The sequence below is a fragment of the Sturnira hondurensis genome, unplaced genomic scaffold (genome assembly GCF_014824575.4).
Source record: "Sturnira hondurensis isolate 20B ecotype Veracruz unplaced genomic scaffold, ASM1482457v3 Scaffold0021555, whole genome shotgun sequence".
Taxonomy (NCBI): domain Eukaryota; kingdom Metazoa; phylum Chordata; class Mammalia; order Chiroptera; family Phyllostomidae; genus Sturnira; species Sturnira hondurensis.
The window spans coordinates 5,303,072-5,329,805 of record NW_028094186.1 but is presented as its reverse complement, the minus strand read 5'-3'; the positions used below and the strand labels follow the sequence as shown (position 1 = coordinate 5,329,805).

General features: G+C 54.3%; 1 long non-coding RNA gene across 2 annotated transcripts in view; it reads right to left on the bottom strand.

Annotated features, from left to right (window-relative positions):
- Positions 1–1,130: 1,130 nt before the first annotated feature.
- Positions 1,131–26,734, bottom strand: part of LOC118977781 (uncharacterized) — a 50,622-nt gene continuing 25,018 nt past the window's right edge. Inside the window, exons 3-4 of one of the 2 annotated variants that reach the window (XR_005064606.1) lie at positions 25,191–25,246; positions 1,131–2,053 (exon numbers count right to left, since the gene is read on the bottom strand). This is a non-coding gene — a long non-coding RNA (uncharacterized LOC118977781). Of the gene's footprint in view, positions 2,054–25,098; positions 25,247–26,734 lie in introns of those variants that run through there. The other variant, XR_005064605.1, reaches the window with a different exon arrangement.

Sequence of the window (26,734 nt, the reverse complement as noted above, 5' to 3'; positions counted from 1 at the left end):
AGGTTGAGGAGGACTGGGCCAGGAGCTCGGAGGTGGAGGGCAGAACCAGGCACTCCAAAAGGAGCAGAGGTGGGGAGGTGGGAAGGCACGAGGCATTCCCAGGACACAGTGAGAAGAGCAATGGTACCAGGGAGGAAAGCTCCCATAGGTGAAGGGACAGTTGAGACGGTTAAGTGGGGGTGAGAGCCAGGTGCACACCACTGGACTCAGAGCAGAACTGAGGACCCCAGAAGAGCCCACACTGACCTCTGGGCTCCTGCTGGTCTGTGCACCAGTGAAGTGTGTGACCCTGGTCCTCTGGGCGCCTGGTCCTTAAGAGAGACAACTCCTTCCCGGGCTCCAGGTGAAAACTTCCTTTTCAGAGATGGCTGATGTGTTGGAAAGCGCTCCACCCCAAAGTACCTGTGCTTGAGGCAGGTCATCTAACCCCACTGAGCCTTTGTTTTCTCATCTGTAAAATGGGCTGATTGATCCCTCCCTCCTTTCTGTGAGAAGTTAATAGCATGATACCATTCAAAAGAAAAAACTATCCTCGGGTCTGGCATCCAGCAGATGCTCCTAAATAACAGGTCCTCTTTTTCTTTCCCTTCCGTCCCCTCCCTTTCCTCTGGTCTCCCCTGTTGTTAGATAGCACAGAAATCATATCGCCTCAATCTTCTGAGATTGTCCTGATTTCAAGTGTTCTGTCCCCTCATCCCTACAAACCCTCAATAAAAATCCCAGGAATTCTGAAGTTTCTGCATCCACAATACATCCTCCGGAGTGTGCACCACTCAGGAACCAGCCTGGGACTCCTTCGTGAGTGCTGACTCGGGCACCAGAAATACCATCCCCACCTAGGGAGGATGCAAGGTCAACACACACAATGTGGGCAGATATTTATCTCGTTCTCCAATATTCCACCCACCCTTGGATTAGAAACAACCTAAAAATACTAAAGACAGATGAGGTTGGCGCTGACTAGAGTGGCTCAGTGGGTTGGGCATCATCCCACAGACTGAAAGGTCGCGGGTTCGATACCCGGTCAGGGCATGTACCTGGGTTGGGGGAAGCCCCCAGTTGGGACGCATGCAAGAGGCAACTGATCAGTGTTTCTCTTGCACACTGGTGTTTTTCTCCTTCTTTTTCTCCCTGTCTTCCCTTCTCTTTAAAACAAATAAATAACATTTTTTAAAGACAGATGAGGTTGGTTGCATCTGGGAGGCATTAGGGGCCCCTAATGAGTCCCTTCCTGGGGCTGGCAGCTGGGGGCTGTGGATTGGGAGGACACAACTCCCGTCCACCCCTTCCCTGAGCTCCAGACCCTTTACCCATCAAAGGCTCATCAGAAATCCAGAGGTCGTTGTCAACACGCCCCTCCTCCAGCCTCCGGCACCAGCCCCCCATGCTCATCCTTCACCAAGCCTTCACCTTCAATGGCTGCTCTCACAGCCTCGGGCACTTCTGTCCATCTCCACCCTCATGACTAAGCCCCAGCCCTTACTTTCTCTCATTTGGACAACCCACAGGCTCCTGAGTGGCTCCCACCCACCTGTTCTTCACACCATCGTCCAGGCCATCTCTGTAAAGTGCAAACCTGATTATGTCACTTCCTAGCTTAACGGTTTCCATTGCTCTCAGGATGGAGGCATCACTGCTTCAAAGATAACCTTCCCTGATGGGTCAGAAAGGCCCCACAGGTTTGCCCCTGCTTCCTGTCCGTTCTCCGTTCACAGTCCTCTCACTCAGACACAGTGCCTTCCTCTCCCTTCCGCACACTCCATCTGCTTCTCCCACCCCAGGGCCTTTGCACATGCTCTTGCCCCTCCCTGGAAGGTTCTTCTAGCCCCTTACCATCTCAGCCGAAGGACACTTTCTCCAGGAAGTTTTCCGTAACTTTCCAGAGTAACTCTGGGCTCCCATAAAGCACCGCATGTCTCTTCATAGCGCCTACTGCAGTTGCACTTGTACCTTGATACGTAAGGTCACTTGACTAGTGCCAGTCTCCCCAAAACTCCCCGAAGGCAGGATCACGGTTCATTTTGTTCACCTCAGGACAGAGAGCCATGGTACCCTGTAGGCGCAGAGTGAATAAAATCAAATCGATGAGTGAATGACATGATACTTCTCCAGGCACCCGCCCTCCCCATCCCAATCTTCTGTAAACTCTAGTCTCATACAAAAGCAGGCTGAGGCCCTGAGAGGAAGAGTGACCTGTCAAGTCACACAGTAAGTATGCAGCAGAGCCAGGACCGGGAGAATCCAAGCTCACTGGCTGAGACACCCCTCCTGCCTGCTGACTTGGGGTCCAAGCTCCACAGTGTGGGGAAGGGATGCGGGAAAGGGTGCCCTGGAGGAGAGTCAAGGGCCAAGGGAGGAAAGAATTTTAAATGCCTCGTTTCTGCACACCTGGGCTCTGATCCAGGCTGCAAGCACCCTGGCCAGAAAAATGTGTTTTCCCCCATGTTGTGCTGTGCCCTGCAACACCATATGCAAATGTATGCAAATCATGCGCAAACATGGTCTCTGGCTTGGATGAGAGAAACCTAAAACCTGGTGTGGGGGGGGGAGCCATCTAAGAATAGATCAAGTGTCAGGCCCTTCTGGCCATGAAGCTCTGACTCCACCCTGCTGGCTGCACCACTGAAGTGGGGCGGGGGTGTTAGCAGGTGGGGACATGCCCGCTTCCTGCTCTCCTGAAACACAGACCACCAACCCCAGGGCACTTGGGTGCTGTGGACTTGCCCCCCCAGCCCCGCCCACCCACCCTTGGCACAGCTGCAGAAATGTCAGTAGTGGCTCCTCACAGCCTCACCCCAGCGAACTCAGAAACAGGTTTCATGGCCCCCTCCAGAGACAGAACCTGCAGGGCCAGGAGGCCCCCATCTTTTCCTCAGCTGACACGCTGCTGTCCCTCCTTGAGACTCAACTCAAGGACCCTCTGTAAAGTACACCCCCCAGTCCCCAGGGGGTACCCCCCCACATGGACCTCTCATGCTCCTTGGGTCTCCCACAGCTGCTGGGCGCCCTTCAGAAGCAGAACCAGTCTCAGGTTCTGGGTTAAGGCTCCATCTCTCCCACTGCCCTGGGAAGAACTCAGGTGCACGTGACCAAAAGGGACAGGTAGTTTGGTGAGGGAATGAATAAATATGAGTGATGGGGAAGGAGAGAATAAATAGAGCCTCAGTGTTCTCTTTAGGAAAATCCCAGAAGCGAGGCAGCAGTGTGGGCCTCCTGTCCCCAGGTGCCACTGACGCTGGGTCCCACCTTGGCTCCGGTTCCCCCTCCCTCCATCACCCTCCAGCCTGCCCAGCATCAACTTAATTGGCCACCAACACCAGTCTTTCCTCCCTAAAGTGATCTGTTCCTTGAAATCTCACAGCCCATGATTAGATCTATGGCAACTTTCTAAGCAGCTCAGTGGTTCCCATGGCAACCCCACTGGTACCCAACTGGCAGCAGGCCACCTGGAGGAAAGGGAAAGCAGGGAGAGACAGGTGTGGGGCTGCTGCCTGAGGCAGGAAGAGGGTGGACAGCGGTTCAGAGAGGATGGAGAAATCAGGAGCGCCCTGGGGAGGGAGGAAAGTCTGGTGACATGGGTACATTGAGGGGAATGGGAGTGACACAGGGAGGGGTCAGATGGGCGGCTGAAGGAAGCTGGGAGATTTGAGGCAGCTGAGGGAAACTGGGAAACAAAGAAACTGGGGGAGTTTGGGAGACAAAGTGGGGACTTGAGCTGGGGAGACACGAAGGCTAGGAGGGGATTGAGGGAGGGGGGAGCTGGTCAAGATCAAGGGAAAACCACAGTGGTGATGACAGAGGCAGAGAGAGCCTGGCCAGGCTGGGGACAGAAGCAGGAAGCCAGAGGTGCACAGCTGGGGAAGCTGCGGCAGAGAATGGCCTCTGCCCCCCTCCCCACCCATGCAGACCGTGAGTGCAGAAGGAAAGAGGACACACCACTGCCCACGAGGTCCCTCTGACCTCGGCCCATCACCAGGTTTGGGATGTGGGGCCTTGACGCCACCAATGGGGAGGCCCAGCGGCAGCTACGGAGGTTGATGCCTGGTAGACGGCAGACATTTAAAGGCCAAGGAGCCTCATCAAAAAGTCCCCACGTGGCTAACGTGCCCAGGACTCCTCGGAGCCCGGCGTCTGGGAGGAGGCGCCTCTGCTCTTCGCAGGCAAACAGGGAAGCCGAAGAGAAATGCAAGGATGCCTTCATCAAGGGTCAGCCTTCAGCCGAGCTCCCAGAGAGAGCCAACCACGACTGGGAGGTGAGGCCTGGTCAGGGTGAGGCAGCCGAGGAGAGGGGCCAGAGTGGGAGTCAGGGATGCAAGCCTTGCCCACAACTCGCTGTCTGGCCTTGAACCTACTTCAGTCACTTCTTTGGAAAATGCTTGGGTCAGATTAGGCACTTGGCAGGGGTCCTTCACGTGTGAGTGGCAGAAACCCAACTCAAAGTGGCCAAAGCCAACTGGGTTTGTGATACTCTCCACCAATTGCTATTTGCTCATGAAATGGAAGTGTCCAGTGGCTTTAGGTATGGCCCAGGTACTCCAAAAATGTCCCTTAGAAATGCTCTCCCCTTTACTATCTTCTTCAGTGCTTTAATTGTCAGGGAAGCTCTCCCCCAAGATGGCCTGTGCTCACCGGCAGCTCCTGGCTGCATCCAGTCTCAGCAGAAGGAGACTTTTTTCCTGATGGTGCCTGCGGAGGTCTTGGGGCTGATGCACATCGTGCAGGGCTGAGTCCCATGCCGTCCATCTCTGAGCAATGACAGTGACAGTGAGCCCTCCAGCCTGTACTCGCAGGCCAGGGGCTGCTGGAGGCACTTTGCATGTATTCACCTATGTGGTCCTCAAAAATGTTGTGACAGCTACTATTTCCAGTTCACCAATGAGGAGACCGAGGCCCAGAAAGCTTATGTAACTTGTCCATAGCTGCGAGTGGAGGACCTGGAATTCCAGCCCCCACCGGCCTGTGTGCAGTTTGCCTTCACAGTCCAGGTACTGAGGTGCAGGGGGGTCACCTGCACTGAGAGCAGAGAGTGCTGACTCAGGAGCTGGGGCCCATGAAGCCAACGCTGCTGTCTGCAGGCCCCACTCTCAGCGATGCTGAACACCCCTCAGATGCCCCTCCTGAGCCCCTAGGTCCAACTGTGTGAACCAATCACAGTGACTCGGATTTGCCACATCTGGGTCCTATAGCCAAGCCAAGTGGGGTGGGGGTGGGGACCAAGGCCTCAGCCACGCAGACCAAACACGAGGGAGGGCAGACATAAAGGAAGAAAACAGGTTCTGTGGCTACGCGAAGGGACACTTGGGCACCTAGGGCCCCTCCTTGTGCCTTAATTTCCTCATCCACGATTTGGGGGTTTCCTCCCCCACAGGATGAAATTAGTTGATAGTTGCAAAGCACTTAGAATCGTGCCTAGAACAGAGTGAGCGCCCAATCAAAATTAGATACACACTTTAATGTGCTTTATAGCATAGACACACACACTTATAGCACAGACACTCACACCTATAGCACAGACACACCCAGCCACGCCCTTGCAAACACACCCATGGGTGTGCAAACAGGCAGAACGCATGCAATACAACTTGGAGTGCATGGCATGTGCAAAATCTCCAGGACACACCTAAGGACACAGGTGCGCTAGCCCCTGGGTTTGCTCTCGTGGGTTCTCTCTGAGTCCACTGCTGCTGGCTGCTGCCCGCAGTGAACGTCCCATGATGGCATCAGAGGAGGAGGCAGGTCGGGGACAGCACAGCGTCACAGCTGAGAGCCAGATATTTATTTATTTATTTTCCCACCCTGGGTCTCTGACACTTTCCACCGATTGCCAGCAGAGTGACTTTGAGCGAGTCACTTAACCTCTCCAAGCCTGTCCCCACCTTCGTCAAAGGGGGATGACAAAGTTCCTACTTCTGGGGGTCATCATCAGAATGAAGCGTCCCATCAAAAGTGCTCAGTGAGGGTCGGCTCTGGTTATTCTTTTATTATGATAATCGGCCCTGGTTTCTGGATTGGTTTTCAGTGGGGAGAGGAGTCGGTGCAGATGCAGACAGACAGCTGGGACTAGGTCAGCCCTCAAAGCCACCACAAAACCAGGGTCCCCCTCTTGCCAGGTGGCAGTGGGGGCAACAACAACATTGTTATTCTGCCCTAAGCCACACAGCCACCCAGCAGGTGACAGCTTTCTCTGAGCATTCAGGGCCTCCCCCTGCAGCTCTGAGTGGCAGGGTGATACTTAGAAACTGCAACAATACGTACTGTTTACTCAGTGATCTGTATAAAGGTATAGGATCTCGACTGGGCCTAGGCAGACAGGATTTGCATTGCAGAAAGGTGTTCTCAGTAAGCAGGCAGCAGGCAGCCTGGCCTGGTGGGTCAGCCCGAAATCGCCCATGACAGCGTCATAGTCAAGGACAAGAGGGTGTGAGGGCCAAGACAACATCCAAGACAACCCTCTGAAGGTCCCCATGGCCAGGCCCCGGCTCCTGCAGACACCCCTCGTCACACCCTTCTACCCTTCCTAGCAGTCAAGCCAAGTGCTTGAGAACCCGGGCTTTGGAGCCAAACAGACCTGGATTCAAACCCTGCCTCCACCACCCTCTCCCCACCGGCCTTGGGTGAGTCCCAGCACCATCTCCTCCTTAAACCAGAGCAAATAAAAGCATCTGCCTGGCAGGGTGGAGGCTTGGAGAGAGAACCTAGCTATCGGCGTGTCACAAGAGCTCAGTAAACAGCACTTACGATTTCCTACCAATTTTGACCCCTCGCTTGGTGTTCCCCTGTCTTCACTCTTTTTTCCCAGATCCGCCACCAGGCCTCGGCTCCACGCCACCATCCCCCACTGGCCCCCGCACACACCCACTGGCACGGACCCCCGGGAAGGAGTCGCAGCAGCGAAAGCCCTGCGTGATGTATGACTCACTTTTGTTGTTTAAATACATTGAGCCCCAAACCGAGACCCACAATGAGTGATGTATGACTCACTTTTGTTGTTTAAATACATTGAGCCCCAAACCGAGACCCACAATGACAGAGCCTCTGTCTCATCCACCGCTGCCCCCTCGGCTCCTGGGACAATGCCGGCCCCGCAGTCGGCAGACGCGACCGCTGGATCCATTTCCGCTCACTCATTCTGTCAACAGCACTGGCATCTGCTACGTTTCTGACACTGAGCACAGCGAGAGATCCAGCACAGCCTGGGGGGCGGGGGGGGGGGGCGGAACAAAGGCAACACCAATCTCAGCTCAAGGTCACCTCCTCTCAGAGTATTTCTTCATTCAAAAAGTACTTTTGACCCAGACTAGTACACGTCCCCAGTCCTGAACCCAACAAAGATGCCGGCGAGCCTAACTCTCCCTTTCTAGAACTTTTGAGAGCAGCCGATCCAGAGCATCCCATCTGCCGCCCTGTGCTCCAGAGTCAGCACAAACTGGGTAGCGTGCACAGCACCCCAGTGCTTTGCACATGAGAGTAGCTGTGTCCCATCTGGTCCCCACCTCTTTCAAACTGGCACAAGGGAGTAAAGAGGTCTCTTCCTGGCATGTTCAGACTCCACTTACTCCGGAATCTGCACAGTAGCCGTGCTTAAGCTTCAATTAGCTCCCAGTGTGCACTTGGGCTGTTCATGCAAATTAACATCTTTTTTTTTGACAGCTTTCACAGAAGATCGCTTTCAGTCTGAAGTCCTGAGGCTGGCATTCAATGACCATGAACAATCTGGCCACAAGTCTAGATGGACAGATGGATGGGTGGGTGGATGGAGGGATGAGGGATGGATGTGAGGGATGGATGGACACATGGAAGGATGGATAGGTGGGCAGATCGGTAGATGGTGGTTAGGTAGGTGGGTGGATGGATGGGTGGGTGGGTAAATGAAATGTTAACCATTTCCTCACCTCTCTTTCTCCCGAGTTCACCCCTCTTGGCGTGAAAACCTGCAACATCTGGCCCCAACCCTAGACAGAGAGGTGAGTGGCTGGGTCAGTGGGTAAATAAACTTTTGCCTCCCTGATCTTCTCTTCCCCCTCGGCAGGCCTACCCCCTAAGCATGGAAATCTATGTGCCGCTGCCCTGGGGGTTCCCCACAGGCCACTCACCCAGAGCCCCAGGAGAGTAAGCCTCCACCATTTCCCCATCAATGGGGGATGGCCAGTCAGCAGCGTCCAGTGAAATGCATGGGCCGACACAGATAAACACTCATTCACTCATTCATTCAGTCCATAAATATTTGCTGATCACTGACTACGTACCAGGTACTCTATCAGGCACAGAGCGATAAGCCCAGCCACTCACCGCCTCCTCTTCCCGCATGGTCACCGTGCACGCGTGCAGCGGTGGCTGTGCTGGGCCCCTGTGACCACACCCCCACTGCCACCACAGCAGGCTTCTTGGATCAAAACCCCGCAAACAATCAGACATTTGCTTTCTGCTCCATCTACAGACGCCAAATCATATTCGACTGGTTTATCTCTTCTTACTTTCTAACCAAGGCTTGTTTCTCTTTCTAACCACGTAGATAAAAATAGATGTGCTTATTTTTTAAAAACACTCGAGAACTAAGTCGACTTCCGATTCTGAACCAAAGTGGAGGGCATGCACTTCTCCCAAGGCCTCCTGCTAAGTGCAGCTAAGCCCTCGGCCAGTGTATCCGAAACAAGCACACGCAGACCCTCAGAGGTGGAGAGGAGGCAGGCTGGCTAGGGAGCTGAGGGATGACGCAGCGGTGAGTTTCTTGACTTTTTTGTTTTGTTACACTGTGTTTTACTTTGTGTGCATGTGTGTGTGTTGTCTTATATATCCTGAAGAAGCCAGCAACCTGAAAATGCCATTGGGAGAAGGGAGGGAGAGAGGGAAAGAAAGAGAAATGAGGAGCCTGTTCTTCCTAGCCAAAGGACCAGGAGAGATCGAGAACCTAGCACAATAACTTAAACACTCAACTCCCAACCAAACTCCCAACTCCAGCCAAATACCACAAGAAAAAACATCGCCCTGTCCCCATCTCAGGGGGTAGGCCCCGAGACCCTATCTCGGGTGCCTTCTGAGGTCCACGTTGCCCAGCGCCCCCACCCAGGGTCAGCAGTGCCCAGAGAAAACCCCTCGGCCCTGTCTGAGCTGACTTCAGAGGTTGGCCAGAGCCAGATTTAAAAATATAGCTGCCCATGTCCCCTCGGTGCCAACGGCCCACACAGCCTGCAGGCTGCGCTGCCCACTCCACAGATGCCAACGTGGCCACTGTGGGTGGCACAGAAAACGAGGAGGGGTGGGGAGTCCAGAGAGGCCCGGGGGTGGCTAGTGAGGGGGGCGGACATTCCTCAGCGCCCAGACCACAGAACAGAGCTGTTTATACCATCTGGTCATACCCGGTTCCCTGGTCTCTGGAGAGAACTGGGCCACCTCCACGCAGACTCGCAGTGGCGTGGGCTCCAGGGTCTGCCAAGCCTGGAACCAAATCCTGCGTTAGCTACTGAATGGCAGTGTGAGTTCAGGCAGGTCACTTGCCCTCTCTGAGCCTCAGACCCTATTTGTACACCAAGGGTGGTAAAAGTACAGCCTTCACAGGACTTTTGTGAGGATTAGGTTGGATGACACGTGACGGGGGCTCAGCATGGCCAGTCGGGCAGTGGTCATGCCGTCACTGCTGTGACGGTGCAGTGTAGCTGGTCTGTGCCAGGCCTCAGTCAGGAAGCTCGGGAGCAGTGGGGGATCAGACATCCTGGCTCTACTCTCCAGAAGCACAGGGGTGCAGGCACGCTGGCACCACGAAGCCGACAGGGGACTCATTCTCCTGGCAGATCAGGGCCCAGGGAGAGAACGTGCTCGGCCCAAGTGAGCCAGCAATAACAACAGACTCTGATTCTGGAAACCTGCACCTCTCTCCCCAAGGTGAGAGAACGGCACTCCGGGAACGGGAGAGCACCCAGGGACTACCGAGCCTCCCCTCCTCAGTTTTCCAGAAAGGGAGGCCCCAAGAGGGGAAGAGACCTGTCTGATTTCACAAGAGAGCTGGGACCCAGGCTAGGATTCATGACCCCCGGCCAGGACTTACTTGCCCCCACACCAGCACCTCGCCCTCCCCATGGCTGCCCCAGCCTGGCTGCGGTTCTCAGTCCCAGGTGGGCAGCTGAGCGACGGGAGCAGGAGCAGGGCCCTGCTCCAGAGGCTTCTGCCGGGGGCTGGGGGGCTGCTCTGTTCCCCCAGTCCCCCCAGGGCCTGCTACATCCTTACATAACCCACTCCCCATTACATAACCTGCTGCTGCTTCCTTCCCAAATGGGAGCTCCGGGAGCAGACTGGAGCGTGGGGAGAGACCGTGTGCAGCCTCGAATGGAAATAGGGTCATTACCAGCACTGGGGCTCCGGGGCCTGCTAATGGCCTTTCTGCTACAGCCAGGAGCCTGCCAGCCTCCCCCTGACCCTCCCCAACCCGGGGTAAGTGGAAAGGCCGGGGCAGGACTGCAGTCCCACCGCCCACAGGGCACAGAAGGAGGTCACCTTCTTCAGGGGCACCTGGGGAGGAATCCACCCGAGGCTGCATCCGGTTGCTCCAGCCTCCAAGCACACACCAGCCCCCAGACTCCAAAGTCCTAGGCAAATGTATCAGCTGTAAAGGTTCCCTGGAGGTAGGCACATCTGGGGACCCTGGGTGCTGGAATCTCAGGTCTGAGTTTGAGTTCAGACACATCCATTTGCTTCTCTGCACCTTGGCTTCCTTAGCTGAAGAATGAGGCTTCCGTGGGTGCTGCTAACACTAAGCGCAATCGTGGCTCACAGGGTCCTGGCACAAAGTGCATGCCCATTCGGCAGATGAGAAAACTGAGGCCCAGACAGGTGCCGTGACTTTATGGGCACACATCACCTGGGAACAGAGAAAAGCTATGCATACGCTAGAGAACCTTCCACGTGCTAGGCACATGCTTTCCATACACTAACTGGGCGACTCCCCAAAACAACCCTGCGGGGCAGGTACTGTTATTCTTCCCACTGGACAGATGAAGAAGCCAGGCTGACAGGGGTTAAGTGACTTCCTCAAAGCACACATTCAGGAAGTGACAGAGACAGGACTTGAACTCGGACATCTGGCCTTGGCACTGCAGCAAGCTGCTAGAGAGAAGGCAGGAGGGATACCCCACAGCTTGTCCCCATCGTTTAGAAATACAGCCACCCACCACCTGCCTTGTCTCTGGCCACTGTTGTGCTGTGTGACCTTGGCCGAGCCAGTTGACCTCTCTGGGCTCTCATCTCCCCATCTGAAACAGGAAGCCTGATCCCTGAGCTGACAATTACCGGGGTTATTGTGAGGACGAATTAAGATAACGAGTTGGAAACTGCTTTTCAGTGGAGAAAGTACCACACAGCTGCGATGGCTCATCACTTCCGCAGCCTTGGACTCCCTCCGACTCAGCAGGAACCGGCTAATGGACAGACACCAGGGGCCTCTCCGCACCCCCGGCTGCTCAGACAAACACCGCTCCCTGCCACTGCCACTGCCACTGCCACTGCCCCTGCTCCGGCTGCCCTTTGCCTGCGGAGGCAAAGCTCTGGGACTCTCTAACTTCTCTTGTGCTGTAGTGGACCAGGCTGGACATCTGTATCGCCACCTTCCATCCTTTCTTTAAAAGGCCATTCATTTTAGTTTGAGCCCCCTACTGTGTGCTTCATGGGCACTGCACACTTAACCCTCACAACAACCTCCACGAAGCTGGTACTCATTGTGTCCGTTTTACAGACAAGGATGACACCACTCAGAGAGGTAAAGTCATGTGCCAGGGGTCACACAGCAGTCAGCTCAGGGGAGTCGGGGTTCAAACCAGCACTCCCTGCCTGCAAAGTCCACACTCTTTAACTCCCTCCCCAACCCACTTCTCCATGAAATAGGTGGTGCTGTGCCTATTTTCCAGAGGAAGAGACTGACCCTCCAGAGGGTTGAGGTACAAGCCCAAGAAGCCAAACGAGAGCCAGGCTGCACACTCAGAGCTGTAGGGGGCAGCAGCCTTGCCTCCTGACCAGGAAGTGCAGGTGCAAGGCTGCACCGCCAGGAGAAGCCAGACCAGGCGGACACCGTGAGTACTGATGGAGAAGCTGAAGCCGAGGGGCCAGAGTGTGGCCGGGCCAAGCCACACCTCTCCCGGGACCTCAGCCTCCCCACGTGTACAAGAAGCACCAAACTGGACCTTGGGGTGCCCGGGGAGACTCCTTAAAGCCTCCCCCTGCCCCAGCACAAGAGACTGTGTCCTGAGTAGAAGTCCCCAAACCTGGCCCCTCACCATAATCTGCTGGGAGCTGGCTGCAACCCAAATGCCAGGCTGCACCCCAGAGAGTCAGCGTGAGGAGGCCCGGGGACCTGTGTGACAAACACCCACCATGACCACCTCTCACACCCCCACCCCAAACTCCATCACCAGCCTCATCCAAGAATACCAGCCTAGGACGATTTTCCCAAGGTCAGAGGGAACGCAGTCCCCTGCCAGCCCTCGCAGAGTTCACGGCTAGGGCAGAAGGTGGTATTCAGGGGCCTGGTGTGTTAGAGGGGAGGAGGTCACAGGTGGCCTCGAGGGGTCTCTAATGTAGCCCACAGCTCGGAACCAGGGGTTCCGAGAACCTTGAGATGTCCCCACCTTCTTATTTGACTAATTCTTCATGTAGCAGCTCCTGTGTGTTAGGCCCTGTTTTAGGAGCTGGGGACAGCAGGGAATAAAGCAACATCCTTTCTCTCACAATGCTTTGGCGCTGGTGGGGCGGATGGCCATAAAGCGGCCAAGAATGGTTGGGCCCTCTGCAGCCCTCAACAGCCTTCCCCCTTAGACCCCCTCCAGGATGACCCTCACAGCAGGCTGGGAGCTTCCCCCTCATTTTCCAGTGGGATCACTGAGGCTCAAGGCCACTTCAACAGCCTGTCTCCCTACACGAGGCAGGCAACCCCACGCCATGCCTCCCAACCAACCCTGTGTGTCTGCCTCTGAGCAGAACCTTCCCTGTTGCCACGGCAACCCCCCTGGGGAGGCCTGCCCTACTTTGCATCCCTGTCATAAAGCAGGCAGTCTCATCCTCTCCCCTAAGACAGAGAGGGGGTTTATTCCACCATGGAGGGAAAGGACCATGGTTTATCCCACCATGGTCCCACCGGGGAAAGAACTGGGCTCTCTCATTCAGACATTCAGTCGGCATCAAGCGGCATCAAAAACATGCCAGGCCCAAGCCAGGCCCTGGGAGAGGAGAAGAAATAAGCTGTGGTCCCACTGTTACAGAGCACACCACCCCTGCCCCGGGGAGGCTGATGGAGAACCAGGTGCCGCACACGAGCCAGGCTGAAACAACAGCAGTGAAGATGACAACAGCTAAGCGCAGGGTGCGGTTCCAGCCCTTTTCATGTATCAACTCAGATAACCTTCCCAGTAACTCTCGGGGTAGGCGACAAATTATCCTCATTTGGCTGATGAGGAAACTGAGGCTCAGAGAGGTTAAGAAACTAGCCCAAAGTCACACAGCGGAGAAGCAGCAGAGCCAGAAGTAGGATCCAGAGAGATGCCAAGCCACATTGTACGTGCTGAGGGAAGGGGTCCCCAAACTCCATCAGACTGGTCCAGGACGGCCTCCGAGGGAAGGCGTCTGTCCTCAAAAGCCATCTCAGCAAAAAGCGGTGAGGGTAGGAGCGGGAGCAAGGTGGGGTAGAGGCTCTAAGACCTACCAGATTGGGGTGGGGCAATGGCTTGATTCTTTACTCCCTGCCTATGGGGCTGAGCTGGGCACTGGGACTCAGGCTCTGGGAAAAGAACTGGAATGGAAGGGGGTCAGTGTTAGAGGCAGGCTCAGGAGCCACAGGGCCCTGGTCCCCTGAAAAGCTGAAAGGCTGCAGCGAGAGGCTCCCCAGGGGCAACTCAGGGCAGGTGTGCACACACTTGCCACCTGCCCACCTTCACACCCATGGGAAAAAGTGCCCTGTACTCACGCTCCTTGTATTTATGCTCCCATGAGAGGAAAGGCCCAGGTTAGGGACTGGTTCCATCCTTGCAATGCCTGCAAATGCAGACTTTAAGTACCAAGTGAGCATCGTAGTTATGCGTGTGAATTCAGAGCCTGCACCTGGGTGCAAACCCCCGCCCACCTCTGTCCTACCTGTGGGAACTTGGGCAAGTTACGTTACCTTCCTGAGCCTCAGTTTCTACATCCGTGAACATGAGGATGACAATACAGTCATATGGATGTGACACTGTCATTGGAAGGGCTCAATGAAGTAACACACCTTCAAGCGCACAGTGCCTGCCTGACACATCGGTGTGTAACTGTCAGCTGTTGCTATCTTGGTGGATGCACACAAGTCTAGGTACACGTAGGTAAACAAGCCTGTATGCATGGAGAATGCACACCCGGCAGAGCACCACTGTCTGTGCTGGCACACAAGTAAATCCACTCGCGCGTGTAGAGCTGAGCGGACACCGCTGTGAGTGGGGAAGGCGGAAGCAGCTACACAGCAAGGCCAGGGACGTGTGCACACGCTGTGTGCCTGCCAGGAAGTGAGCACGTGTGCGAGGCCAGTGCATGCCCATCCCACATCTGTGCCTTCATGTGCACACCAGGTGGGCACGCGTGGTGGGCACCTGCGGATCCATGCTGCAGGCTGACACATGTAACATATGTGTTTTCATGAAGGAGGCAAGGAAGGACCTGGCTGAGGTTCTCTCCTGGAACCACAGTGATGCAAAGAGAGCTCAGGCCTGGAAAACACAGCTCAACCAGCAGGAGGAAAAAAGTACTTAAGGCAAAAACCTCCCCCACAGGCCCCCAAGGAGTGTGGAAGCCACAGGTCAGGAAAGAGAACCACAACGAAGATTAGAGTCAGGAGGCCACAGAGCGGGAGTCTCGGGCCGAGGAAGCTGTCCCCAAGGAAGCCGTGGCCCTTTGGGGACCACTCAAAGGCCTGTCCAGGCTCCAGCCCACCCCCAACCTATTGAGTTTTCTTGGAGGAAGAAAGTCCCACTTATTCCACTACTCCCTTGGATGTTACTTGGAGAGAAAAGACTAAAAAGAAAAGGCTGTTTAGCAATACCCCTCTGGTAGATTGCCTTGAAGCAGGCCTTTGGTGGGGGGGGGGGGGAGGGGGCTCAGGGCAGGCAGGGAGGGTGCTGAGGAATAGAGGGAGGAGTGTCTGTGCCTTAGGCTATCAGCAACCATCCAAGACTATAAGCCCAAGTAGCACAGAGGGAAATAGATCCTGAAACAAGGAAGACTTCTCCAGTTCATTGAGCACTATAGAGTTTTCACGTGAATCCAAACCGCACACCTCCACAGTTCAGAGAGGTTCAGTAACTCGCTTGAGATTGCACAGCATTTCATTGTAGGGCAAGGCTTGAGCCTTTGTCTGATTCCACATCTCATGGCATTTTCTTTGCATCATGGCACTGCCCAAATGCAACACGTCAACAGTGATTCTAGTGATAGATTACCATGGGGCCTGCTCTCAAGCAGTGAACTGACACAAAACCGAAAAGCAGAGTATGGGGGTCGTTTGAGCAGCTCCTCACCAAAGGGTCAGAAGAGCAAGGAGGCCTCACTGGCCTGAGGTAGTGAGGAAATGCTCTGTGGAGAGTGAGGGGGGCTTTTCATGGGCCTTAAAGGATGAGTAGGGTTTGAATAAATCGTGAGGTAGGGGGCATTCCAGGCAGAGGGGACATCAGACACAAAAAGGCAGAAATTAGGGGCCTGGTGTGCTGACACAGGGGGAAGGGGCAGGGATGAGAGAATGTCTGTTTGACAGAAGGGAGATGAATAAGGTGGGGTGGGCCAGGCTGCCCAGATCAAGGGCAGGAGGCCCAACCATGAACTTCCTCCCCTGTCCAGCCCAAGGTGGCTCAGGGCATTCAGCAGGTATGTAATATCTTTCTGAATGGAGGGATGGACAATGAATGGATGGAAGGATGGATGGATGGACGGACAAAAGGACAGATGGATGGATGAATGGATAGATAGGTGGATGGTGGGTGAATGGATGGATGGGTGGAGGATGGAAGGAAAGGAAAGAAGGGAGGGAGGGAGGGAGGTGAGTGTGAGAGCAGGAGCTCCAGGCTGGGGCCTGGGAGCCTGCAAGTCAGGACTTTGCTCTGCCGCTAACCAACCACCTGTATCTCTGGGCTTCAGCAGTCCCCTGCCCCAAATCATGGGGCCCAGGTGAGTCTAAGAAAGGCCCACACTGGACGCTCTGTCATCTTGCAGGCAGAGCAGGAGCTAAGGCAGGAGTGTGGGCTCCTGTAGCCCCAGGAAGCAGCTGGCAGCAGGGGCCGTGCCCTAGGCGTTCGTTCCCTGAGGAGGAGACCCAGCTGGCTTTCGGCCTGCCCCTGCCAGGTCTCGGCTGTCACTTCCCCGCCCTGGACCCCAGACTCAGCTGAGGCGCTCCCGCATTTTAAGTTCCTGAGACTTGTCTGAGGGGCCAAATCTATAGAGCAAGAGGCCCAGCCCTCCCCCTTCTTACCCCACTTAGGAGATTAAAGCAACTTGGGAAAGCACTTATTCTCATCTCCTGGAATTACCCGTCACTTTCCTGGCAGATAAATGGGGCAAACAGAAGATGCCGGCGCATTTAAATGGAGCAAGGCAAGCGGAAGTTATAAGATTTGAATATGCTTTTTGGCCGCTTTTGAATATTCATTTGCCCAAGGGAGTGTGGGGCAGCCAGATCCCCTGTTTAGAGGGAGTTTATTTGAGGTTGGGGAGAAGGGAGGCACACGAAGGGGGGTTGGCAGAAATCCCTGCTCCTCTGGCTCTCAGAGCAATTCTCCACTAGCTGAAATGTCACGGCCGAGGAAATTCTGGAAGTTGATACACCCCATGGTTACTGTTGCCATAGCAACTGCCTCCCTGTAGCTGTGTGTACCAGCAGATCACAGTAGATAAGTCCACGGAGGTGAATGATGGGGAGCCAGCCCTGGACTCCAGCAGGTCCCCAGAGTTATGAAATATGTCCAGACTTCCAGAAAACACCCAAGGCTTCTCATACATCCCCAAGAATTCTGACACAGAGCCCAGACTTGTTCCAGAACAAGTCTGGAATTCTGAAATCTGTCCTCAAATTGCAGAATATTTCCCCCGAGGTCCAGAACGCAGTCTAGCGATCATCTGAAGGAGACCCCCCCTTTCTAGCAGTCTGGGCACAGTCTCCAGGGAGAAACACCCCCCCCCACCGCCCTAAAAGTTGCCCTGAGACAGAACACATCCTTAAATGAGTTGATTCTTCCAAGGAACTAGTTTTCTGTTTAACTGGGAGCATTGTGTTGGAAAAGTGAGTCAGAAGGACCACCTGCGTGGTAGAGAAGATGAGGACCTTGACCTCAGACCCCCCCCAGACTGCCTGTCTCGTGCCAGCCCACAGCCTGGGGGCCTGCCCTGGCCCGGAACCCCAGTGCGGTCCACAATGTGCTCGTTCTCTGCGGTGGGGATGAGTCGACCCTGAGTCAGCCTACTCTCTCTCTGCAAGGCCCCTGGGTGACCAACAGCTCATTAATCCTGGCCTGCAGGGAGGGCCACCCCACACTCTCCTCTGTCCTCAGGCGGCCTGAGATGGGGAGCTGCTGAGTTGTGGAACCTTACCCTCCTGGTCTGGGGAGCGCTGGAGCAGCCCAGCCCCACTCCCCCACCGTCCCTGCAGCAACACACTCAGCCAGAAGGATTTCTGGACCAGAGCTCTGTCCCCGATCAGAAACTTAAGCAACGTCTTAGAGTCTTCCCTCTTCCTTTCCACCTCACAGATCCACTGCCAAATGGGCTCCACTCTCAGTTCCCTCTCTCTCCTGAACTCCGTGATCACTCCATTTTCACTGCTTCGGACCGGGCTCCTGGCAGCCCCTCCCAGTCTCTCTGCCCCACCTCTGCCCCCTCTATCCCATCACCCACATGCAAGGCTCTGATGATTCCGCTGTCCTGCACCAAGCTTCGGTGCCGACTCCCTGTGCCAGATCCCAAATCCGGCCCAGACAACTCACCTCCGCTCCCAAGGCCCTCAGAGAGCCGGCCCTGCAGACATTTCCCATGAAACACCCCCGGCCTACAGATTGTCACAACTGCTGGGGGTCTTCGAGACCATCCAGTCCAAAAGGTTTTCAAGCTGGGCTCTGTGGCCCCCCCAAGGGGAGGGGGCAGAGAGGGGCTCAGAGACCATGGGAGGAGGGGGGTCCGGAGGGGTGGCACAGCCAGTGGGGTATGCAGCCCTCCACACCCGTCTCAACCCAGAGCAAGCTCCCCTTCATACATTTGAGCTGGTCGTGAAAGCGTTCATTCATTCACTCTGACTGTGCTCACAGGTGGGGGTAGAGAAGTGAGAAAGGAGACCAAAACCGCCCTCACGAAACTCGTAAGCTAGTGATTGGGGAGAACAGACCACCAACATGCTAACACACACAGACACAAGAAAACATCAAGAAGGGGTAAATCCTGAGGGCACAGTAGGGTGGGGATGGAGTGCAGAGGACTTAGGGGGTGCAGGACCCCAGTAAACAGGCTCAGAGAAGACCTCTCCGTGGAAGCGACATCCCAGCTGACTCCTGAAAGACGAGAGAGGAGCCAGCTGTGCACAGCCCATCCCAGGGGAAGGACGTTCACGCTAAAGGAAAGGCCATGCAAAAGGAAAGCCAGAAGCAAGGCTGTTGTCTCAACACACACACCCAGGAACCCCCCTCCGGAGGTCAGGGGAGTGGTGACCAAGGACCAGAGCCATTCAAGGTGAGACTTCCACAGCCCATTCCACTTCGGGAAGTTGGGTTTCACTGCTTTAAAAAGCATATAAACCACTGACACTGCACAGAAGAATAGCTAAGGCCCGGCACGTCTGGGGATTGCCTGAGGCCCGACCACGAGCTGGCTGCAGAGTGTAGATCAGCACCCAAGCCTCGGGTCACTGCCCGGCACCTGCCCGGGCCTCTGCTTGTCCCAGCTGCCCGGCAGACCCCACTCCTGGCCGCCTCCCCGTCCTGTGCACAGGTGAGAAGGCAAATGAGGTAATGCCTCCCAGGCCAGCCAAGCTCCAGGGAACAAGCAGTCAGCCAAATAAAGGCTTTATTGGATTTGCTAAACTCACATCCGGTGGCCAAGGGCCTCCTGGCACCAGACAGCATCACAGAGGGGAAAAGGAAAAGCAGACGATGAAATTAAAAGGCATTTCATTTCCAGAGCCGAGGCTGACACATTCGATTCAAGAACGTGTCTCTCCCTGGCTTCTTCCCCCTCCCTCCTGGCTGCCTGTTTTTGGCCTCTATCTGTGGTGCAGCCACGCTGGCCAGAGTCACAGCCACACGGTGACACAGGCTTCCTGGGCAGCCATCTGGGGGCTCCTGACCCAGAAATCCAGGGCCTGGAAGAACTTCTGGGGGAGAAAGGACGCTGGGGAGGTCACCGAGTCTATTCCACCGCCTGAGAGCAAGATCCGAACTTGACCAGCTCCACTGCAGGAGAGCAGCCCAAGCCCTCCTGGCACATAGTAGGCTCCACAAAAATAGCACTTTGCGAAGGTGCCAGGAGCCCCAGTTTTCCATGTCACCCCTGCAGAGGGGGAGGCTGGAATCTCTATTTTTTTTAATCCCCACTCTTACTCCAGTTTGCCCAGAGCCTCTGATCAAAGAAAACTATTTGTGTATAAACATATTAAACTGCATAATGTTTTCACGACTACCCCAGAGAGCATTGCCTCATTTCTGGTTGTTCCTTTTGGTCAGTCAGGCCGCTAAGATATTTGTGTGTAAACAGATGCTGTTTCCCCATCATGATCCACAGGGTGTGGCCGTGTGTGTTCAAAGAAAGGAGCAATGTTGTCAAACACATGCTCCCAAGGCCAAGGTTACCACCCTATTGTCTCCAATGCCCTTGAGAAAGGGTCTGTGGGAATTGATAAGCACAACAAGGAAACCAGATCATTGTAAATTACTTCAGAGGAAATCATGTCACTGCTGGCTCTTTTTAATGTTTTTCGCCCCATCAAATATCTATTAAGCACCTAGTGTGGACAAGGCCATGTATTCAATATATTCTGTTCACAAGAACAAACCAAATAGACCCACCTTCTTGCCTTTTGGAGTTTACATGTCAGGGCTGAGAGTCAGACAGTTCAGTAAACCCATAAGCCGTCAGATGACCCAGTTCCAGGGGTGATGACACACAGATCAATGTCAGCCTGCAGGGGTCTCCGATGGTGTGCCGCAGAACTCCGTCTTTGGACCCCTCACCAAGGAGCTGATGGTGGAGGAGGCCTGGATTGCAAAGGCAGGGCATCCCTGCACGGTGTTTGCCGGGCACCTGCTCTGGGCCAGGCCCTGGAGAAACAGCTGTGCGCATGGCGGACCAAAACTTCCTCGCCTCCTCGTGGGGCTGACATCTCAGTTGGCGGAGACAGAGAATCAACCAACAAGTAATTTAAATAAAGAGAATATCAAGTGCTGATAAGTGCTCTGAAAAGATAAATGAGAGGCTAGAGAGGGCTGGGAGGTGGGGCTGGAATGTTACGTAAAATGACCAGGCAAGGCCTTGTGGAGGAGAGAATATTTCAGCAAATCAGGAAAACCACCTGACCGACACAGAGCATGCTGAACAAAGGGGAAGCACGTGCAAAGGCCCTGGGATGGGAGTGTGCCTGGCATGTTCCTGGAGCAGCAAGGAGGCCAGTGCGGCTGGACTGACAGAGGGTGTGGGGTGGTAGGTGAGGTCAGAGGGGAAACAAGGAGAGGCCACTGTGGGAGTTGGGGTGGCCAGCGAGCACACACAGCCCAGGACAGACACATGGAGGAGTGAATGAAAAGCAGGCTCTGAGGCCAGGGTGCTGGGGTCAAGACGCCTGCTACACAACCTTGCACAGGTTACTTTAACTTTCTCTGCCTCCATTTCCTCCCTTTAAAAGGGACTCGGTAAGAGCGTCTTCCTCCTGGGGCAATTCTAAGACTTCAAGGAGCTGACACCCACCGCAGCGCAAACACTGTTCGGTACGTGCTCGGTACTTAAATGTCAAGTCTTTGCCTTTCTAGGGGAGAGACCTAGTGAAAGCCACTGTAATTATGTAGTCAACATTCACACCTCCGGTGATGCCACGTGGGTGTCGTGCACCCCAGTACAATGGGATGGGAAGGGCACTTCACCCCAAGGCGTGATTTCCACAACCCTAGTCTCATCATGAGAAGAACATCAGAAAAACCCAAGAGCAGGGACATTCTATAAAACGCCTGGCCATTACTCCTCCACGCTCTGAAAAGGTCGTGAAAGACGGAGAAACTGTCACAGACCAGAGGACACAGGGGGACATGATAACCACATGCGATATGGGGTCCTGGATTCGATCCTGGAATGTGGAAAGACTGGTGACACCCACATGAAGTCTGGGCATGAGTTAACAGTCACGCCCCAGTGTTGGTCTCTTAGCTTTGACAGCTACGCCAGGGTTATGTGAGATGTTAACAATAGGGAAAACCAGGAGACGAGGGCAGGAGTCTTAGCTCCTGTCAAACTCCCCAAGGACCAGCCTAGTGTATTTGTATCATTCATTCACCAAATAGATAAAGGGGGACCAGGCTAACTCTGCTCGTTCCACAGGGTAACAGAGGAGAGAGACGACAATGAGCAAGGAGGTGAGGAGGGGAAGAAGGGCTCCCTCACAATCCAGGCTCATCATCCCCGAAAAGGGTGTTTCCCCGCCACGGGAAAGATTCCCACAGAGGCTGCAGAACCTTGACCTTGATTCCAGCATCCAAAGAGGAGGCTGCAAACAAGCTGGGTGGCTCTAGTCCCCACGGGAAAATCTGGATCTCTGGTAGGTTTACCCCAACCCCCAAATGAGTTGGCCCCAGGTCACCCTCTCCTTCCTGTCCCTGAGAAACAGCTGCAGCTGGCAGAGGCGAGCTGTTCAAACCCTTTCCTGTTGACACATCCACCCACCACCACACGTCATCACTGTCAGTCATTCAACAAACTCCATCTCCATGTTGGGGAGGGAGTATGACACAGTTCGGAAGATGGGGCTCGGAGGGGTCAGCTCTCAGCCATGCCACCTCCGTCTGTGTGACCACAGCCAGGCCCCTTAACCTCTCGGAACCTGTTTCCTCATCCAAATATGGACAGAATAGTAGAACTGGCTTCAGGATTCATATAAGTGCTTGTTAAAAGATAACTCTCATAATTATATGTATGCAACAAGCATTTTGCTGGACACAAAAGGCCTACAAAGTTGAATAGACCCAAGCCTGACATCTTGGAGGGGAGCCAAGCATTTAACAATTAATTCCAATAAAGGAGAGCTGTGCTATTGGAGATGCCCATTAGGTCGCAGAGTACCCACTCTGGGATCCCCAGCCCCACGTCTCGGGACTTCAAGGAAGAAATTCTAGGGTCCTTTCCCCAAAAGCTTAAGGACCCTGACTCTAGTTGGAGTTGGTGCCCTGCCAAAGAAGACTGGCATCTGAAATCTGCGTGCCTGGGTTAGAGAGAAACTCCTTTTGGTTTTTACAGACATGATGAGAATAGAGACTTCCCCTAATCCTCAAGGCAAGCTCCCAGATCAGCCCTCCTGTCCCTTCAGTCCCTGCCCCGCCACCCCTCCCGGCCTCTGCTCCTGCAGCACCCTGGTCCCGTGGGTGTCCTGGGGACTGCTCGCCTCTGAGGCCTGCTGCCCTGCTGCTACCCCCAGGGGAGGCCTCAGGTGCCCCAGGGATACTGGAGTGCTGTTTGGCTGGCTGGCCAGGACAGGATGTGTCAGGGCCGTGCTGTTTGGAGCCAAACACAGAGTGCAGACAGGCCAATCTCTGAATGGCGGGGGCCAAGCTGGTGCACCAGGAAGTCAGCCAGCTGCCTGGGCACCGGGAGGAAGTCAGGTGGAGGCACCTGCTGTGGGGGCTTGCAAGCCCGTGGGCTGGGGTGGGGGACACTTGGCTTACAAGAGTAGTGATTTCCGCTGAGAGCCTACTCCATGCCAGGCCCCCTGCAGAGCGACTTCATTCATGAAGTTATTGAGTCCTTGCAGAATGGGCAACTATTTTTCTCCCCATCTCTTAGATAAAGTTGAGGAACTTCCCCCTTTCACACAGCTAGTTGGTGGGAGAGCTGGACGTCCAATCCAGGCCACCCTTTTAACCACGCCCCTAGTCTGCATCATTCATCTCATGTAGCCACTCCTGCAGCCCCTCCCAGCTGCAGGCCTTGCCCTGGGCTCTGGGGACACCAAGCTGATCGAGATCCAGTTCCCGTCCCAAAGAGCCCACAACTGAATGTGGACAGAGAGCAGCAGCTATCTGCAAGCATTCTGGGGCTCACACGAACAGAAAGACGCACACAGCTCTGACAGAGCAGGCAAAGAGGAGCTGACTCTGCCCCAGACAGTCCTGAGGGGCTTCCTTGAGGTGGCGTCGGTGGGGTAGGACCTTGAAGGACTCTCTTAAGGAGCTGTCCATCCAGCAGGGGCAATCTCATGAGCATGGGCAGCCTGAGGCCAGGCTCTGATCTAACTTCTTACTCCTGGACAAGGACCTAGAGCTTAGTCTTATTTCTCTGACCTTGCAGAGGGTCTGTCTTAGCAGCATACTTGCTCAGGAGCCAGGGCTTTGGAGGCAGACAGGAGTGCTAAATCCTCCACTGCTACTTTCTAGCTGTAGAATATTAATGTTCACAACAACAATAATAACGCATGGGTGGATTAATGGATGAATGAGTGAATGGAGGGTTACAGACCCAGAGCTCCTCAAATCCCCTGCCCAGAAGGAAGTCAGTCCCAGAGCCAGGCCTAGGGCGGAGCATTCATTCATTCATTCATTCACTCATTCACTCATCCACTCATTCACAAGATGCTGATTTGTTGACCCGGGCATTGTTCTAGGTGCTGGGGTCACAGCAGTGAACAAAATAAGCCAAAGTCCCTGCCTTCCAGCCCATCCATTCCAGAGAGATAAGCTATAAATAACCCAACAAAGAGGTAGAAATATGTCTGGTCTTGAGAGATGCTCTAAAGAGGTAACAAAGATGGAGGGGGCCTGAGAGGAAGAGAGACTCACTTTTAAATAGGAGAGTCTGGGAAGACTCACAGGTGACCTGAAGGAGGGGAGAGGGAGGGGGTCCTGCAAGCGTCTGGAGGAAGAGGGTTCCAGGCAAAGGGAACAGCCAGGGAGGGAGCTGGCTGGCGTGTTACGAGATGGGCAGGCTGCCAGTGAGGGTGGGAAGGTCTCTGGGCTTCATTACGCAGGGTCCTATGAGCCTTGTCAAATCCTGGGGTCTCAATCAGAGCGAAATGGGAGCCACGGGAGAGCTTTAGGGAGAGGAGCGATGGGATGTGACAGATATGACAGGACATGACAGCTGCCGAGCTGAGGGCAGACTCTGGGGAATGCGAAGACAGAAAGAAGGAAACCAGCGTGGAGGGTCTTATAGTGCCCAGGTGAGAGACGACATGGCTGAGGGGTAGCAATGGAGGTGAGAATTCTGGGTATATTTTGAAGTGAAAGCTCACAAGATTTGCTGAGATTGGATGTGGGGGGAGAGGAGAAAGAGAGGAGCTACACATGGCTCCAGAGTTCGAACCTCCACAGTTAGGAGCATGGAGTCTCCTTGGCCTGGGATGGGGAAGGCAGTGAGGAGAGAAACACCCGTGTCAAGATGGCAGACTGAACACACACAGCGACTTGGGCTCCCACAGCACTTGGATGCCAAAACAACAGTCCAGAATGATAGGGAGAGTGGGAGAGGAAACCACGACATGTCCGGTGCTGGTAATAAATGGATAATTGGGGGAAATGAATCTGAAAAAGTAACCACCGAAACAACTCAGGCATTTGTCACATCGCTTCCCTCTGGGAGGTGCGGTAAAGGGCTGTTCAAATCGAGAGGATTCTTCGAGAAGTGTAAGAAGCTCTTCTCACCCCAGATCTCAGACACCTGTAGATGAGGGAGCACTCTACTGAGGACAGGGGACAGGCCCAACGTCAAGGCCACAGCCATCTCCCAGGACATCTCCCAACCATCTGCTCAGGACACTGACAGCCAGACTCACACCCGCCAACCTGGCAACTGGAAGAGCTTTCTCGGAGAAACATGGTGGATCAAGGAGGAGAGCCCTAGAGACACCACCCTGGCGTTTTCCATCGAACAGCCCTGCCGGGTCGTCCTGTGAAGGAGCACAAGCCCACAGACCCACCCGTGGGCCCAGAGCTTCCGAGCAGCCTCTCCTTTCCCTATTTGTAAATACTCACGGATATTTGCATAGCTGATAGCTGAGTTTGCCAGACATCAGGAGAACACCGCTCACCTGAAATATAAAAATAAAACAAACAGCAAACACCACCTTGAAGATAGCGGAGCAGAGCAGGGGGGGAGAAAACCTGTCAGTATCCTCAGAGAGGTCACATGAGACATGCACAGGTGAAATTAAAATAAGATTCTCATTTGCAAAAGAGAGACACAAAGCACAAGATAAAAAAGCTTTTAAAAATTAAAAATGAGCCCTGGCTGGTGTGGCTCAGTGGATGGAGTGCTGGCCTGTGAACCAAAGAGTCGCCAGTTCGATCATCAGAGCTCATGCCTGGGTTGCGGGCCAGGTCCCCGGCTGGGGGTTTTAGGGGAGGCAATCACACACTGATGTTTCTCTTCTTCTCTTCCTCCTTCCTTTCCCCTCTCTCTAAAAATAAATAAATAAAGTCTTTTCTAAAAATTATAAGTGTAAAGGCAGAAATTAAAAGAAGATAAGGTTTAGCATTTCCAGAGTGACAGATAAGGGAATCGGACAGGAATTTGTTTTTAAATATAGGGTTTTTCCAGGAGCCCCATTTCTGATAACAAAAATTCTAGGAAGATTATTTTTAAAAATGCAGGGGGTGGGATCATCAATGAAAATAATTCCAAAAAAATGTACAGACTCAAAGAACAGCTTTCTAGACTTTAAGGACTGACAGAGGGTGCCGTGCAATAAATAAAAACAGACCCACACCGAGGCACACCACCGTGAAATGTCACCCCCTGGGAACTAACAGAAGATTCTCTGTGCTTCCAGTTGGAAAAGCTAAGGAACGAGAACAGCTTCCTTCTCACTGGAAGCCGGAAGGCAATAGAGCAAAGCCTTCACATTTTCTGGAGGAAAATAATTTCCAGCCCGGAATTCTATACTTAGACTAACTAACAGCTGACCAAGGGTGGGGAGAGAATAAAGACACGTTCAGCTGGGCAAAGTCTCAAGGAATGGACAGCCCACGGGTCTTTTCTCAAGCACCACTGGAGAATGTGCTCCACCAAGACAAAGGACTGAGCCAAGAAAGAGGAAGGGGGGTGGAGGGGTGTCGCAGTGAGCTGAAGACCCCATGCAGCAGAGAACCAGCAGGGTCCTCTTGGCCCAGGGTGAAGGAGTCCAGGACGACACCTGGCACCAGGTGCAGAAACCACCCAGTCCAGCCAGAAGCAGGTCAGGAGGCCCCGGGAGACTCCTTCGGGAAGACACAACTGATAGAAAACTGATGCATCTAAATGTCTTGACAGCAGAGTCACACTGTTGGCCAAGAGCTTGGAGTTTACTTAGCTGTGAGTACAAGCAAACAAAGATACACATTTTTAAAAAGACAATAAGAAACTCAGGGGGAACAAAAACTTACACAGAAAGGGGACAAACATCACAGCATCACTGGGAGGCTGGGAAGAGCGAGGGGACGAAGGGGGGGGGAGCACAGGGCTAACGGCTCCTCTCCCTTAACGTTGGGAGTCAATGAGCCAGGGCTCCACTTCCAACTTCCGGCGTGACACTGAGCGC